The sequence below is a fragment of the Anomaloglossus baeobatrachus genome, chromosome 1 (genome assembly GCF_048569485.1).
Source record: "Anomaloglossus baeobatrachus isolate aAnoBae1 chromosome 1, aAnoBae1.hap1, whole genome shotgun sequence".
In the NCBI taxonomy this organism is placed as follows: domain Eukaryota; kingdom Metazoa; phylum Chordata; class Amphibia; order Anura; family Aromobatidae; genus Anomaloglossus; species Anomaloglossus baeobatrachus.
Genome location: NC_134353.1, coordinates 197,643,336 through 197,657,084, shown reverse-complemented (window position 1 = coordinate 197,657,084; position 13,749 = coordinate 197,643,336). Strand labels below are relative to the sequence as shown.

General features: G+C 47.7%; 1 long non-coding RNA gene across 1 annotated transcript; it reads left to right on the top strand.

Annotated features, from left to right (window-relative positions):
• The first annotated feature begins 441 nt into the window (after positions 1 to 441).
• On the top strand, positions 442 to 10,249 carry LOC142291105 (uncharacterized). The gene is made up of 3 exons (XR_012750432.1): positions 442 to 535; positions 9,753 to 10,085; positions 10,164 to 10,249. It is a non-coding gene; the product is annotated as an uncharacterized LOC142291105 (long non-coding RNA).
• The last annotated feature ends 3,500 nt before the right edge of the window (positions 10,250 to 13,749 follow it).

The following is a 13,749-nucleotide window of genomic DNA, read 5'->3' as shown; positions in this document are numbered from 1 at the left end:
TAAAGTTCAGCGAATCCCGCGAGGCCTCAGAGTACCCCTTCGTCCTACCTTATTTTCGGATAACCCCGAATACTGTACAAAGTACGAAAGTATTTTAAACAAATGTTCGATGGACGTGATCATATTGACCATTGAGTTTCTCCAGAAAGAGATAAGCGAATTGGAACCCAAAATCAAATCCATCGAAGACCAATTCTCTAACACCTTACCAAGTGCCGAGTGGGACAGACTGAGACAGAAAACCAGAGAACCGATCGACACCTTCCAGAAAAATTTACAGGAGCGTAAAAGGACGAAATTCATCAGGGATCAAGAGGATTATCTTAAAGATCGTGTCTATAGGTGGCGCTCACAGGACACTAATCCCCCCTATCGCCCTAGCGTCCACAGATTCTCGGCCTCCTCTGGTTCTGATAGTGACTCTTACCCCACGTCATCCAATCGTTTTTTAGGGGCCAGATACACCCCAGGAGAAAAACGAGGAGGAGCCAGAGGAAGACCAGGTCATGTTCCTCGTATGCAGACCAGATCACAGGTATGACCACTGCAAATGACAATATTGTTGATAACTTGGTATTTAACATTTCGTCATATAACCTTTCACCCATTGAGTCACAGGTGTTGCAAAGGGGTCTCTCGTTTTGTCCCACTCCCAAGTTCAATCCCTTCAGGATGGATCAGGAGATGAGACACTTTTTCAGGAACCTTCGTCTCAAGGCCCATTTTGCCTCCTCAGAGGGGGATACTACCCCTGAGGACGTAGGTTCGGGCTCTGGCACTTTTAGTCTCCGGGATCTTAAACTCAGTCTCACGAGTACCTTTCATCCCCCCAGGTCCTATCATCCCGTTGAGACTTACATTTCTCTGGTTTCCAATGATATGAATAAGATTTTACAGGACATAGATAGGGGCCTATACAAGATCAGACACAACTATACCCCTGAAGAAGATACAGCCATCAGGGAACTCCAGAATAACAAAAGTATAATTATTAAGCCAGCCGATAAAGGGGGATCCATTGTCATTCTGGACAAAACATATTATCTCTCTGAGATTTATAGACAACTACGTGACAATTCCACTTATTTGCCCGTCCCTCGAGACCCCACTCCTCAAATACGCGAACGGATCAGGGATACTGTTGACTACCACTTATCACAAGGCACGATTGACAAGAAATTGGCTGAGTATCTCATTAAATCTAACCCCGTAACACCCGTCTTTTATGTTCTACCCAAGATTCATAAAAATCTTCAGCAACCTCCCGGACGACCTATCGTAGCCTCCACTGAATCTATCCTTTCTCCATTGGCCATCTCCCTGGATAAGATTCTCACACCACTAATTCCTGTGATTCCGTCATACCTAAAGGACACGTCTGACTTTCTGTCTCATATCAGATCTTTCACCTCTCTTCCTCCCGATTGTCTTCTCGTGACCTTTGATGTAGACAGTCTCTACACAAGTATAGCACACAGCGATGGCATCCAAGCCGTCAACTGGTTCTTGGAACTTTATGGGTCACTGTCCCCTCTACAGCATTCTTTCTGTCTTGATCTCCTGCAATTGGTATTGGGCAATAATTTTTTCCTCTTCGAAGATCAGTTTTATATGCAGCAACGGGGCACAGCGATGGGTTCTAACGTAGCGCCTCCGTATGCAAATATCTACATGGCGCATTTCGAAGACACATTTGTGTACAGCCATTCGCTGTGGAAACAACATGCCATTGGATGGAGGAGATATATTGATGACATTTTTGTCATATGGCACGGTGATTCCTTATCCCTGGATACCTTTCACCAATATATCTCCTCCGCCCGTCCGGGTCTCACTTTTACAGTACACAGTGATCCCTTCCAGATTAACTTTCTGGACACCCTTGTCATTCTATCCCCTGAAGGGACTATCACGACTGATCTATACGTCAAACCCACCGACAAGAACAGCCTTCTGCTGTACTCCAGTTGCCACCCTCCACACATTAAAAAGTCATTGCCCATTTCACAGCATAAGAGAGTGGAAAGGATCATTTCTGATCCTCAAACACAAGCAACAAGGTTTCGTGAGATGGGTGATAAATTCCTCTCACGAGGCTACCCTTCTTCCGTGGCATTCAATCGCTCTACCCGTGCCCGCAATGATGATGTCATTTCACCACGGATGCATTGTGTCCAGACATACCACCCTTTTTCACCACTTTTTAAGGAGGTCATTACAAGACATTGGCCATTACTACAGAAGGCTTACCCCTCTATAAAAGAGTTCGGGATGTTCCCTATCTTTTGTCACAAACGAGCGAGGAACCTGAGGGATAGTCTGATCCGAGCCGACATAGGGTCATCAATCTCACCACGACAGACTTTCTTGGGACCACCCAAAACAGGTAACTTCCCATGCTTACACTGTCTCCAATGCAATAATTTGACCAAGGGTAACAAGTTCACACATCCCCATACTGGAAAAAACTTCACTATCAGAGGGTATCACACCTGTGAGTCTTCCTATGTGATATACCTGATCAAGTGTCCCTGCGGTCTCGGGTATGTTGGGGAGACTACCCAACATATCCGAGATCGCATCAGTAAACACAAATCAACGATCAGATGTAAGCAACTTTTACTACCCATCCCCCATCATTTTGACACTTTCCATCATACAGTAGCTCAATTGAGGTTTCAGGTCATTGAGCATGTTCCACTATTACGTAGGGGTGGCGATAGGGTCCGTAGATTAAAAGAAAGAGAAGCATATTGGATTTTCACGTTGGGTACCCTGGAACCCCGAGGACTGAACCGAGAATATGAGGTCCATCTCTGACATGCTCAGGTCCTAGTTGTGGTCTCCGTAGACTCCTTTTAGATAAACCTCTTTTCCCATTTTTATGACTGTGATCTTTATGTCTCTGATTAGTTATGTAATTTATCAATATCACTTTACGAGAATGATTTTAGATACAGATCTATGGTAATTGTAAGGTACCTGTTGTTTTGTGAATTCCTTACATTCTTATGTTTTCCAGGTTTAAATTCTTTCCTGTCATATGCCTGAAGCGACCGGAGGTAAGGCCGCGGGTGTGTGTGTGTATGCTCTATTCCAAACAAAATTCCCATACTCAGATTTTACCGGTAGTAACATTTCTTTACTAGGAAACATATTTATAATACAATCAACTGAACTATCTGCACACATGAGTATAGGGAAGCCCCTGGACTTTCACTCCTTCCGGGTATGCAGCAAGAAAAAAACAGAGGGAAAACAACAACAAAAAAAAATGGCGGCAACTTTCCCCTAACTTTCCCTACAAACACGTACCAGTCTATCCCGGAAGAAGATGCCGCTCCCACGTCGCAGGCCTGGAGTCTCACGGTGATGGTCCTGGTGCAGCGCTGAAGAAATGAAGCTCCTCGGTCTTTTCCTTCTTTTTCTCCTTCCCCCGCAGGTGACGGATTCTAAGTAGTCTTTTGGTTCCGGAGCACGCCGGGCAGAAGAAAGCAGGTCACAGTCCTTGCAATTACCCTCAGATGGCGGTGCTCGGCAGTCTGATTAACTCCCTGAAGAAAACAAAGTTCTGCAAACCGGGAGTGACAGAAACTGTTTCCACCGGGTGATTTCTTCCTGACTTTTGCGGCAAAACGAGCCCTCTCTTCAGGGAGACCACACGCAGGTCTCTCCTCACTGAGCTCCGGAGCTGAACAACCACTTCCCGCGTCTTTTCTTCCTGGCTTTCATACACTAGTTCCTGTGGGGAATTTCCCAACTCTGTGTTTGTCGTTGTACAGTCTGACGCTGCCCCCTTGTGGGCAATTGCTGGAACAGTATTCAAAGCCATTTCTACAGAAAGGATGCAGTCGGACTTGCTGACCCCATTACATACCCCCCCACTTAAAGGTTGGCAGTCCCTGTCAACTACCGTCGGTTCCCAGGCAGCGATGACTGCAGACGTTACAGGGGTTGGTTGAGAAGTGGGCCATACATACTGGTCCCTGTAAGACCGCCCGGGCGGGATCCCAGCAGTGGTGCGGTCAGTGCGTCTCAAGGGTCGGTTGTTCCCCACCCTGTCACTGTCTCTACACCCCACTCCAGTCAACGCTCCGGGGAAAGAACTGGGTTGTGTAGGGGGGTCACTGATCTCAGAGTCAAGGTGATCACTATGCCGGGAAACGTCTGTGACGTCAGTCGTGTTGGTAGTGTCACCCCCTCCGGGTACTGTGGTAGGGGAGTCAGGCTGGGATCGGCAGGGCCGCAACATATTTCGGTGCACAGTGCGGATGCTGTGATTGTCTTCACCCCGCACTCGGTATACATGCCCGTTGGGGTAGGGGCGTTCGATTACCCGGTAAATCTCAGTCTCCCACTTGGCTCGAAGTTTCCCTTGGGGCTTCTTGATACGGAGCAGGACCAGCTGTCCCAACTTCAAGGGTTGCTCTTGCACGGGGAGTGGATCAGCATGTATCTGGTCCCGGATTTGTTTGCTCACCAGTCGGTGCACCGTCTCCATCTTCTGTCGGTGAGCATTTAGCCAGGAGGGGTAGTTATGGCAGACGTCAACTCCAGGGCGAAATAGGTTCAGGTCATGGACCCCTTTTCCGGGGCGACCAAAGAGAAGGGTGTGTGGGGTGTAGCCAGTCACAGAGTGGACCTGGTTGTTGTAGGCCCATACTAAATCAGGAAGAAATTGAGGCCATTGGTCTCTCTTATCATCGGCCAAGGTGCGAATCAGCTGGAGTAGGGTCCGGTTGAAGCGTTCACATGCACCGTTCCCTTGTGGGTGGTAAGGAGTGGTCCTCGACTTCTGGATCCCATACATCTGGTGCAGCTCTTCGATGACTCGGCCCTCGAAACAAGCCCCCTGGTCGGAGTGCAACCTCTCCGGGCACCCGTAGACATGGATGAACTGTCGACAGATGGCCCGAGCAGCCGATTCAGCCGTCTGGTCTTTGGTAGCGACAGCGACAGCGAATTTTGTGAAGTGATCCACCATGACTAGACAATACTGATAGCCACTGCTCGCCGTCCCAACCAGCAGATAATCCACCATCAACAGCTCAAGGGGTCTGGATGTCCTAATTGTCTGAACAGGTGCACGCTGCTCGGAGGACTTGTGTAGTTCACAGGTGCGACAGGTCTGGCAGACGTCTTCAACCAGCTTGCGGAGCCCCGGACAATAGATAGACTGTTGAACCCACCGAAAGGTCTTGTCCATTCCGAAGTGTCCATTCCTAATGTGGGCCTGAGCCACCATCTCACGGGCCAATTGTTCAGGCACTACAACTTGTGTACATTCTTCCAGCATGTGTGACAAGAGAACCTTCCGGTATAGCACTCCTTCTCTCAGAATCAGCCGGTCCCACTGGCTGAGCAGGGTCAAGGTCCCAGTAGACAGTCGTGCCCGTATATCGGCGGGAGGCTTCTGCTGCCGTTTCACCCATTGTTTGAGTAGAGCCCAATCAGGGTTCTGGTCCTGAATCCTGCACCACTCCTGAGGTGGCAAGGCGACTCCCACCGGAGTTCCAGCTTCGCCCACAACGAACTGGCGATGATCCACCATCTGTTGGGCGAGCTTTGCAAAGTCAGGTGTCTCGTCCCCTTCTAATTCTTCATCCCGGTCTCGGTTGAGTAAGGGGTATGACACCCTAGACAGGCTGTCCGCATTTTGATTCTCAGCTCCAGCCCGATACTTGATCTTGTAATTGAACTTGGAGAGCCGAGCCATCCAACGCTGCTCCATGACTCCGAGCTTCGCATTTTCTAGATGAGCCAACGGGTTGTTATCGGTCAGGACTAGTACTTCGGTCCCCGTGAGGTACCCTGCAAATTTCTCCGCCATAGCCCACGTTAGGGCCAACAGCTCCAGCCGGAACGAGCTATAATTGGTGGGGTTCTTCTCGCCCTCATGTAGGGACCGACTGGCATAGGCTATGACCCGTTCCTTGCCGTCTTGGACCTGTGAAAGTACTGCCCCTAGACCCTGTAAACTGGCATCGGTGTGTAGTTGAAAGGGCAGGTTGTAGTCCGCATATGCCAGGATGGGGGGAGACGTTAAGGCACCCTTTAGGGCTTGGAAGGATTCTTCCTGACTGGGCCCCCAGCTGATGGGTCGTCCTCTGGGACTGTGGGTGGTCCCTCGAAGCAGATCATGCAAGGGTGCAGCAAGCTGGGCGAAGTTTTTGACGAACCGGCGGTAGTAGCCGGCCAACCCCAGGAAAGCCCTGACCTCTTTGACGTTTGTGGGCTGCGGCCAATCCCGTACGGCGGCTATCTTCTCTGAAGATGGCTGGACGCCTTCGGCTGAGATCCGGTGGCCCAGGTAATTAATCTCGGGCTGCAGGAGACGGCACTTGTTGGGTTTCAACTTCAGGCCATGTTCCCTCAACCTACTGAACACACGGCCCAGCTGCTGCAGGTGTTCTTCAAATGTGGCCGAATAGACTACAATGTCGTCCAGGTAGATGAGGGTGAAGTCGAAGTTGAAGTCTCCCAAGCAGCGCTCCATCAGCCGCTGGAAAGTCCCCGGCGCGTTGTTCAGACCAAAGGGCATCCGGTCAAACTCGTACAGGCCCATGGGTAAGATGAAAGCAGTCTTCTCTCTATCTTTCTCATGCATAGGTACCTGCCAATATCCGCTGGCCAGATCCAACGAGGAGAAGTATTTGGCTTTCTTCAGGGCTGTCAGGGATTCTTCGATCCTTGGCAGAGGGTACGAGTCCCGGATGGTGCAAGCATTCAAACGGCGGTAGTCCACACAGAATCTCAGGGATCCGTCCTTCTTCTTGACTAACACTACCGGCGCCGCCCAGGGGCTCTGGCTTTCCCGTACCACTCCCGCGTGTAGCATGGAATTCAGGAGATTTTTCACTTCTTGGTATTGCTGGGGAGGAATTTGGCGGTACCTTTCACGGATAGGAGCAGTGTCACCGGTGGGGATCTCGTGCTTGATACTGGTGGTGCACCCAAAGTCGGTGTCGTGCCGGGCAAAGGACGCCTGATGCTCTTGGAGTAGCTCTTCCACCTGAGACACCTCCCGTTTGGAGTATTGGGATACGTCCAACTGACACTTCTCTCGGAGTTCTCGCCCTACGTTGGTGTCACCCGCGACAGCGGCCATGGTAGAGACCGTCACTGTCCAATCTCCCTCTGTAGACGGTACAAACTGGAGGGGGCTCATAGGGTTCACCTCTTCGGTTAGAGCGTAGACTTGGCCGAGCTGTGTCCCGGCTTTTAGGTCAACGCTCACATTAGCCGTGTTGCCCAGCCTGACAGGAATTCTTCCCTTTCTCACTACTGCTAGAGTTCGAGCGACTAGTGGGTTCAGTTTCCCCTCCCTCGGGGAGCGCGGCTCAATCAGCACCTCCACGCCTTCAAACTGTCTCATGGTGCCAAGGGGTAGTGAGATAACTGTCTCTTTTCCAGCTGGTAAGGTGATCCTAGTATGGCGGGGTACGGTGACCGTGGCCAGCGGCAGCTGTTCTTCGGTCATTCGTTGGAGGTTGCAGGTCCGGACCACTTGTTGAAAGGCACGGCGGGTGGCCTTATGTGCGGTCACTCCTTGCCAGTACTTGGGCCCCTTCTTGGTAAACAACACCAGATTCAGGTCTTTCAAGATGTTCATCCCAATAATCATGGGCGTTTCTGGTTCAAAGCCTTCCCTGACCACGATTATCCCTCTCTTCCCGAGATCTTGGCCACAGATTTGGGTGTTCATCCAGGCAACTCCCGACACCGGAATGGGTAAATTATTGGCTGCTTTGATCTTGATGGCGGTATCAGGGTCATAGGCAACTCGCGGCTTTAGACATTCTTCGTAGAACTGCTCGGAGATAGTGGATACCTGAGACCCAGTATCCATTAACCCTTGTACGGCGATCCCTTCCAGTAATACTTCCAGGGTGGGGCTATTTGATGCAAGTTTGTTCCGTGGCTGGCTCTGTTTTCCTACACCCCTCTCTTTGGCATCCCCTGTCGAGTGAGCCTCTTTGACAGGGGCGTCTAGTTTAAAGGCGGCCTCTGTTGTGGGACCTGACTTGCTGGTCCTGGTAGATCGGACTGTGGAGGAGCTTGAGAGTTCTGGGGGCAACGGTTGGCTTTGTGGCGGGGATCGCCGCATGTCCAGCATCTTCCCATCGGCCGGCTGGGTTGTTGTCTCGCTTGCCGTCCCGCCTGTTGATCTAAGGTGAGCTGTAGCACCTGTTTCTGCAACTCTGCCACCATCTGTTTCAGTTCCTCCGTGTTGCTGTTCGGCGTCCCGATACCAGATATGGACCTGCAAGCCGCGGTATATGTCTGTGTCTCCACGACAGGTCCCCTTGAACGTTCTATAGCTTCTTGTTTGGCCTCAGCGAACGTAAAGGCCGGATTTATCCGGAGTAGATCTTGCAATGAGCGGTTAAGGTACGGGTCTCTCAATCCGGTCACAAACTGATCTCTCAATACCAGGTCACGGGTACCCGTACTAGCTATCTGTTCTTCTTTTCTACAGGCTTGTTCTAGTAGCACTTGAAGGGCATTGGCATATTGAGGGATGTCCTCCGACTCGAGTTGCGTCCGCCGGAAAAACATATAGCGCAATGTTCCCGCATATGTGGTCGGTCCATAGGTGTTCTCCAGCACCCGCACTAAGTCATCCAACGTACGCTGGCCCCTAACCGTCTCCAGCCTGACTGTCGTCCACGCTTCCCCCTCTAATGTTAGCATGGCCATTTCTGCTAAGGTCTTAGGATCAGTGTTATACATTTCCCCCACTATCTTAAGTTGTTCAGTCCATTCAGTTACAGGATAGTTCCGTCCGTCAAACTTCCTCACCTGATTGACAATAGATGGCGGGGGAGCTGTCCGGTTATAAGTTACTACCGGGGGATGATTTTGTTGGTCACACATCCTGCCGACTACGCCACATGAAGCGACCGGAGGTAAGGCCGCGGGTGTGTGTGTATGCTCTATTCCAACAAAATTCCCATACTCAGATTTTACCGGTAGTAACATTTCTTTACTAGGAAACATATTTATAATACAATCAACTGAACTATCTGCACACATGAGTATAGGGAAGCCCCTGGACTTTCACTCCTTCCGGGTATGCAGCAAGAAAAAAACAGAAGGGAAAACAACAACAAAAAAAATGGCGGCAACTTTCCCTAACTTTCCCTACAAACACGTACCAGTCTATCCCGGAAGAAGATGCCGCTCCCACGTCGCAGGCCTGGAGTCTCACGGTGATGGGTCCTGGTGCAGCGCTGAAGAAATGAAGCTCCTCGGTCTTTTCCTTCTTTTTCTCCTTCCCCCGCAGGTGACGGATTCTAAGTAGTCTTTTGGTTCCGGAGCACGCCGGGCAGAAGAAAGCAGGTCACAGTCCTTGCAATTACCCTCAGATGGCGGTGCTCGGCAGTCTGATTAACTCCCTGAAGAAAACAAAGTTCTGCAAACCGGGAGTGACAGAAACTGTTTCCACCGGGTGATTTCTTCCTGACTTTTGCGGCAAAACGAGCCCTCTCTTCAGGGAGACCACACGCAGGTCTCTCCTCACTGAGCTCCGGAGCTGAACAACCACTTCCCGCGTCTTTTCTTCCTGGCTTTCATACACTAGTTCCTGTGGGGAATTTCCCAACTCTGTGTTTGTCGTTGTACAGTCTGACGCTGCCCCCTTGTGGGCAATTGCTGGAACAGTATTCAAAGCCATTTCTACAGAAAGGATGCAGTCGGACTTGCTGACCCCATTACATGCCTACTAATTTATTTTTCTCCCCCTCTTTTAGGCTCTCTTCACTACGTGATTTCCACACATCACTGGTTCACCCCTGTGCTTTTAGTGGTCACATGTGAGGCACTCACTCCCTCACATCACGGAGGTCTGTATGCCACTTCTCACTGTATTTCACGTGACTCACAACATCTAATAGTCCTCTATGTAAACCTAGTGCTGCAGTACCAACCTTCACCACTACCGTTCCTATGCGCAGCAAGTCAGCTCCACCTGGAGCTGATCTCCTCATCACCACCTGCATTTAAGACGGCTCAGTTACACAGACCAACTCAGTAGCCAGCCACCATTCCCCCTGGACACAAGCCTGTATCATCTCATACACCAGGTATCAGTAAGAGCTTTTACTTTCATTTTTGTGACCGTTAATCTATGTTCTTTAACAGGTTCTCTTTATTCTCCATAGGTCTTTGACCTTTTTCCAAGTTACCACTTTTGAGCATAGCCCTGGCATAGGACACTGTTACCATATAGGCTGTTTCCCTTTTGAGGTATTGTTATGCTATTTATCAGTTTTGTCCATGGTCTGGTGATTTATCAGTACACCATTGCATTAACCTCTGTCTATTTATGTCACTAGTCCGTAGCATAGGTGTAATACCGACACGGTCATGACAATTTCACCTACTCCACTACTCCTTTAAGAAGGTCTCCTATACGACCTTATTTCACGGCTGCTCATAGATTGTGAGTAATATTAGTCATGTTGATGGAGGTTACTCACCTCATTGGATGTTATACAGTTTGTGGATTTTTTTTCTCATGAGATCTTTCTATTTTTAGAACATTTGGCATTGTGGGCTATATGTCTTATAGCTAATGTATTGGTGTCACAAGTTTCCAGAGACACATTACCTCCCGCACACCATTTCATGCTGTTTGACAGGTAGTGAATGGAGTATAACCAATTTTAGAGACACGTTTCTCTATTCACTGATGTGTTCATTCGAGAATTTCTCCATTAGGTCCTCTGCTCACTAACAAGATTGGCATGGCACCTATACAGTAGCCAATTATTGGACAGGTACCTTGTCTTAACTTCTCATATACACTTATCTTTACCTTCAGCCTGATCTCACCATCTTTTCCTTTCTCCTTCCCCCCCTCCCCCAACCCAACCCTTCCCCCTCCCCCTCCCCCCCCCCCCCTCCTTCTTCTACTCCTCTTCTCCGTTCATGCTTTACTCACTTACTTTATTTCGCTCTCTTTTTTCTACAACCAGTCACGACATACGACTTTCTACCTCGGTGGAATACCACTACATGATTACCCCATAGACTATTGACTGGCTGATCCCGATTGTCTATTATTCAGTCACAGGTATTCACATATTACTTATTCACCGATCACAGTCAAGAATCACTGCATAGGTTTCCTTTGTTAATGATTCTTTCTTTCACCTAGCGCTCATACGCACCTGATACGTTCCTCTTCATATGAGTGGTGACTCGTATTGCTCCCTCCCTCGAGTAGTATGCACATACCGATTTCTCTGCTTCATAGGTACGTCTACCTGTTAGTCTCTTCTGATACTTACATGATAAGTTTCCAGTTGGTAAACAATTACTTCGGATGTTGTTCTTTCTTCTTGGGTGTATACAGATGTTATTATCTTATATATATCTTTGACTCTGTACCTTACCATTGTAACGTATACTCCTTTTGTGTACAATGTATATAAATAACCGGAGCTGTGTCTCCTGGTAATTTTTCTCCTGTATTATGTATTAATTTCTGTTTTTTTATGTTCTCTTTCTATAGTCTGATTAATTCTCTTGATAAAGGTCAAGGTATGACCGAAACGTCGAGATAAGACTATTCACAATAAAAAACATCAAAAATACCCAGACATTGTTTCTTTTTTCTCTTGGAGTGCCGGGGATAATTTTGTATTTTTGGAGTATTGACTGTTTCCCTAGAGCACCCGCATTCATAGTGAGCCAGGTCTATACGAACTATCAGATGTGAAGGCTGCTGGGTTGGAAGGCATATTGGACCTGACAGGTTACCTTTCAGAAAGCAGGAAAATAGAGGTTTCTCATTGGGGTGGAGCAATTAGTGGGTGGTTATTGGATGGACTAGTAAGTTACAGTGGATTTAAAATGTCTACAAACCCTTGTTAAAAGGGCAAGTTTTTGTCATGTAAAAAATCATATCAAGAAATGTTTCAGAACTTTTTCCACATACACACCAGACACACTCCTTTATCCAATGCTTAAGTGGGTATTTATAGCATTGTCATCCCCACTATCACGCCACCTGCTGGCCACTACACCGGACTTTATCCTCATTCACAGGGACAAACTACTCAGGTAACCTCTGGACCACCACTGTTTACTCCCCTACACTAATTTTTATCTAGTATATTAACGTATTCCATCTCCCATAGGCGCATGTTCAGTACCTATGCACACACTTATACCACTGCAACAGTTAAGCACATGGTATGACACTTTTATTCAGGGGCACTGAGAGCAAAGGACCCCTGTCCAAGAATTGACCATGCCTCCCCCCATCCCCGCCAGTCTTGGAGTCTTATCATCATCATCATATTGCGCTGTGAAAGAAAAAATAAAATCAGAGTTACTCATTTCTACCTGGCCTAGTGAAATCTCTCTGCTACTGCTCTGTCTATGATTAAAGGCTGCAGAGATAATATCACACATGACTATTTTTGCTACTCACAAGGCTCAGCAGCTTGTGCCATCTACCTTGGCGTGACTGCTGAGCTCAGTGATTGCCTACACCAGTCACATAATTTAGTTATGATGACATCAGAGCTGCAACCTGAAAACATAGATCAGAGCCGCAGCAAAGAGGAATTGCCGGTCATGAGGAGGATAAGTGACCCTGGAATTTATTATTTTTCCTTAGCACTGGACTAAGGGCAGTAAAAAAATTAAAACAGAAAATATTTATGCGCAGCCACAAATACTATATATATATATATATATATATATATATATATAGATAGATAGATAGATACAGTCATATGAAAAAGTTTGGGCACCCCTATTAATGTTAACCTTTTTTCTTTATAACAATTTGGGGTTTTGCAACAGCTATTTCAGTTTCATATATCTAATAACTGATGGACTGAGTAATATTTCTGGATTGAAATGAGGTTTATTGTATGCAATTAAACAAAATTTGACCGGTGCAAAAGTATGGTCCCCTCAACATAAAAGTGACATTAATATTTTGTAGATCCTCCTTTTGCAAAAATCACAGCCTCTACTCACTTCCTGTAGCTTTAATGAGTTCCTGGATCCTGGATGAAGGTATATTTGACCATTCCTGTTTACAAAACAATTCCAGTTCAGTTAAGTTTGATGGTCGCCGAGCATGGACAGCCCGCTTCAAATCATCCCACAGATTTTCAATGATATTCAGGTCTGGGGACTGGGATGACCATTCCAGAACATTGTAATTGTTCCTCTGCATGAATGCCTGAGTAGATTTGGAGCGGTGTTTTGGATCATTGTCTTGCTGAAATATCCATCCCCTGCGTAAGTTCAACTTCGTCACTGATTCTTGCACATTATTGTCAAGAATCTGCTGATACTGAGTTGAATCCATGCGACCCTCAACTTTAACAAGATTTCTGGTGCTGGCATTGGCCACACAGCCCCAAAGCATGATGGAACCTCCACCAAATTTTACTGTGGGTAACAAGTGCTTTTCTTGGAATGCCGTGTTTTTTTGAACTATGCATAATGCCTTTTTGTATGACCAAACAACTCAATCTTTGTTTCATCAGTCCACAGAACCTTCTTCCAAAATCTAACTGTCTTGTCCAAATGTGCTTTTACATACCTCAGGTGACTCTGTTTGTGGCGTGCTTGCAGAAACGGCTTCTTTCGCATCACTCTCCCATACAGCTTCTCCTTGTGCAACGTGCGCTGTATTGTTGATCGATGCACACCATCTGCAGCAAGATGAAGCTGCAGGTCTTTAGAGGTGGTCTGTGGATTGTCCTTGACTGTTCTCAC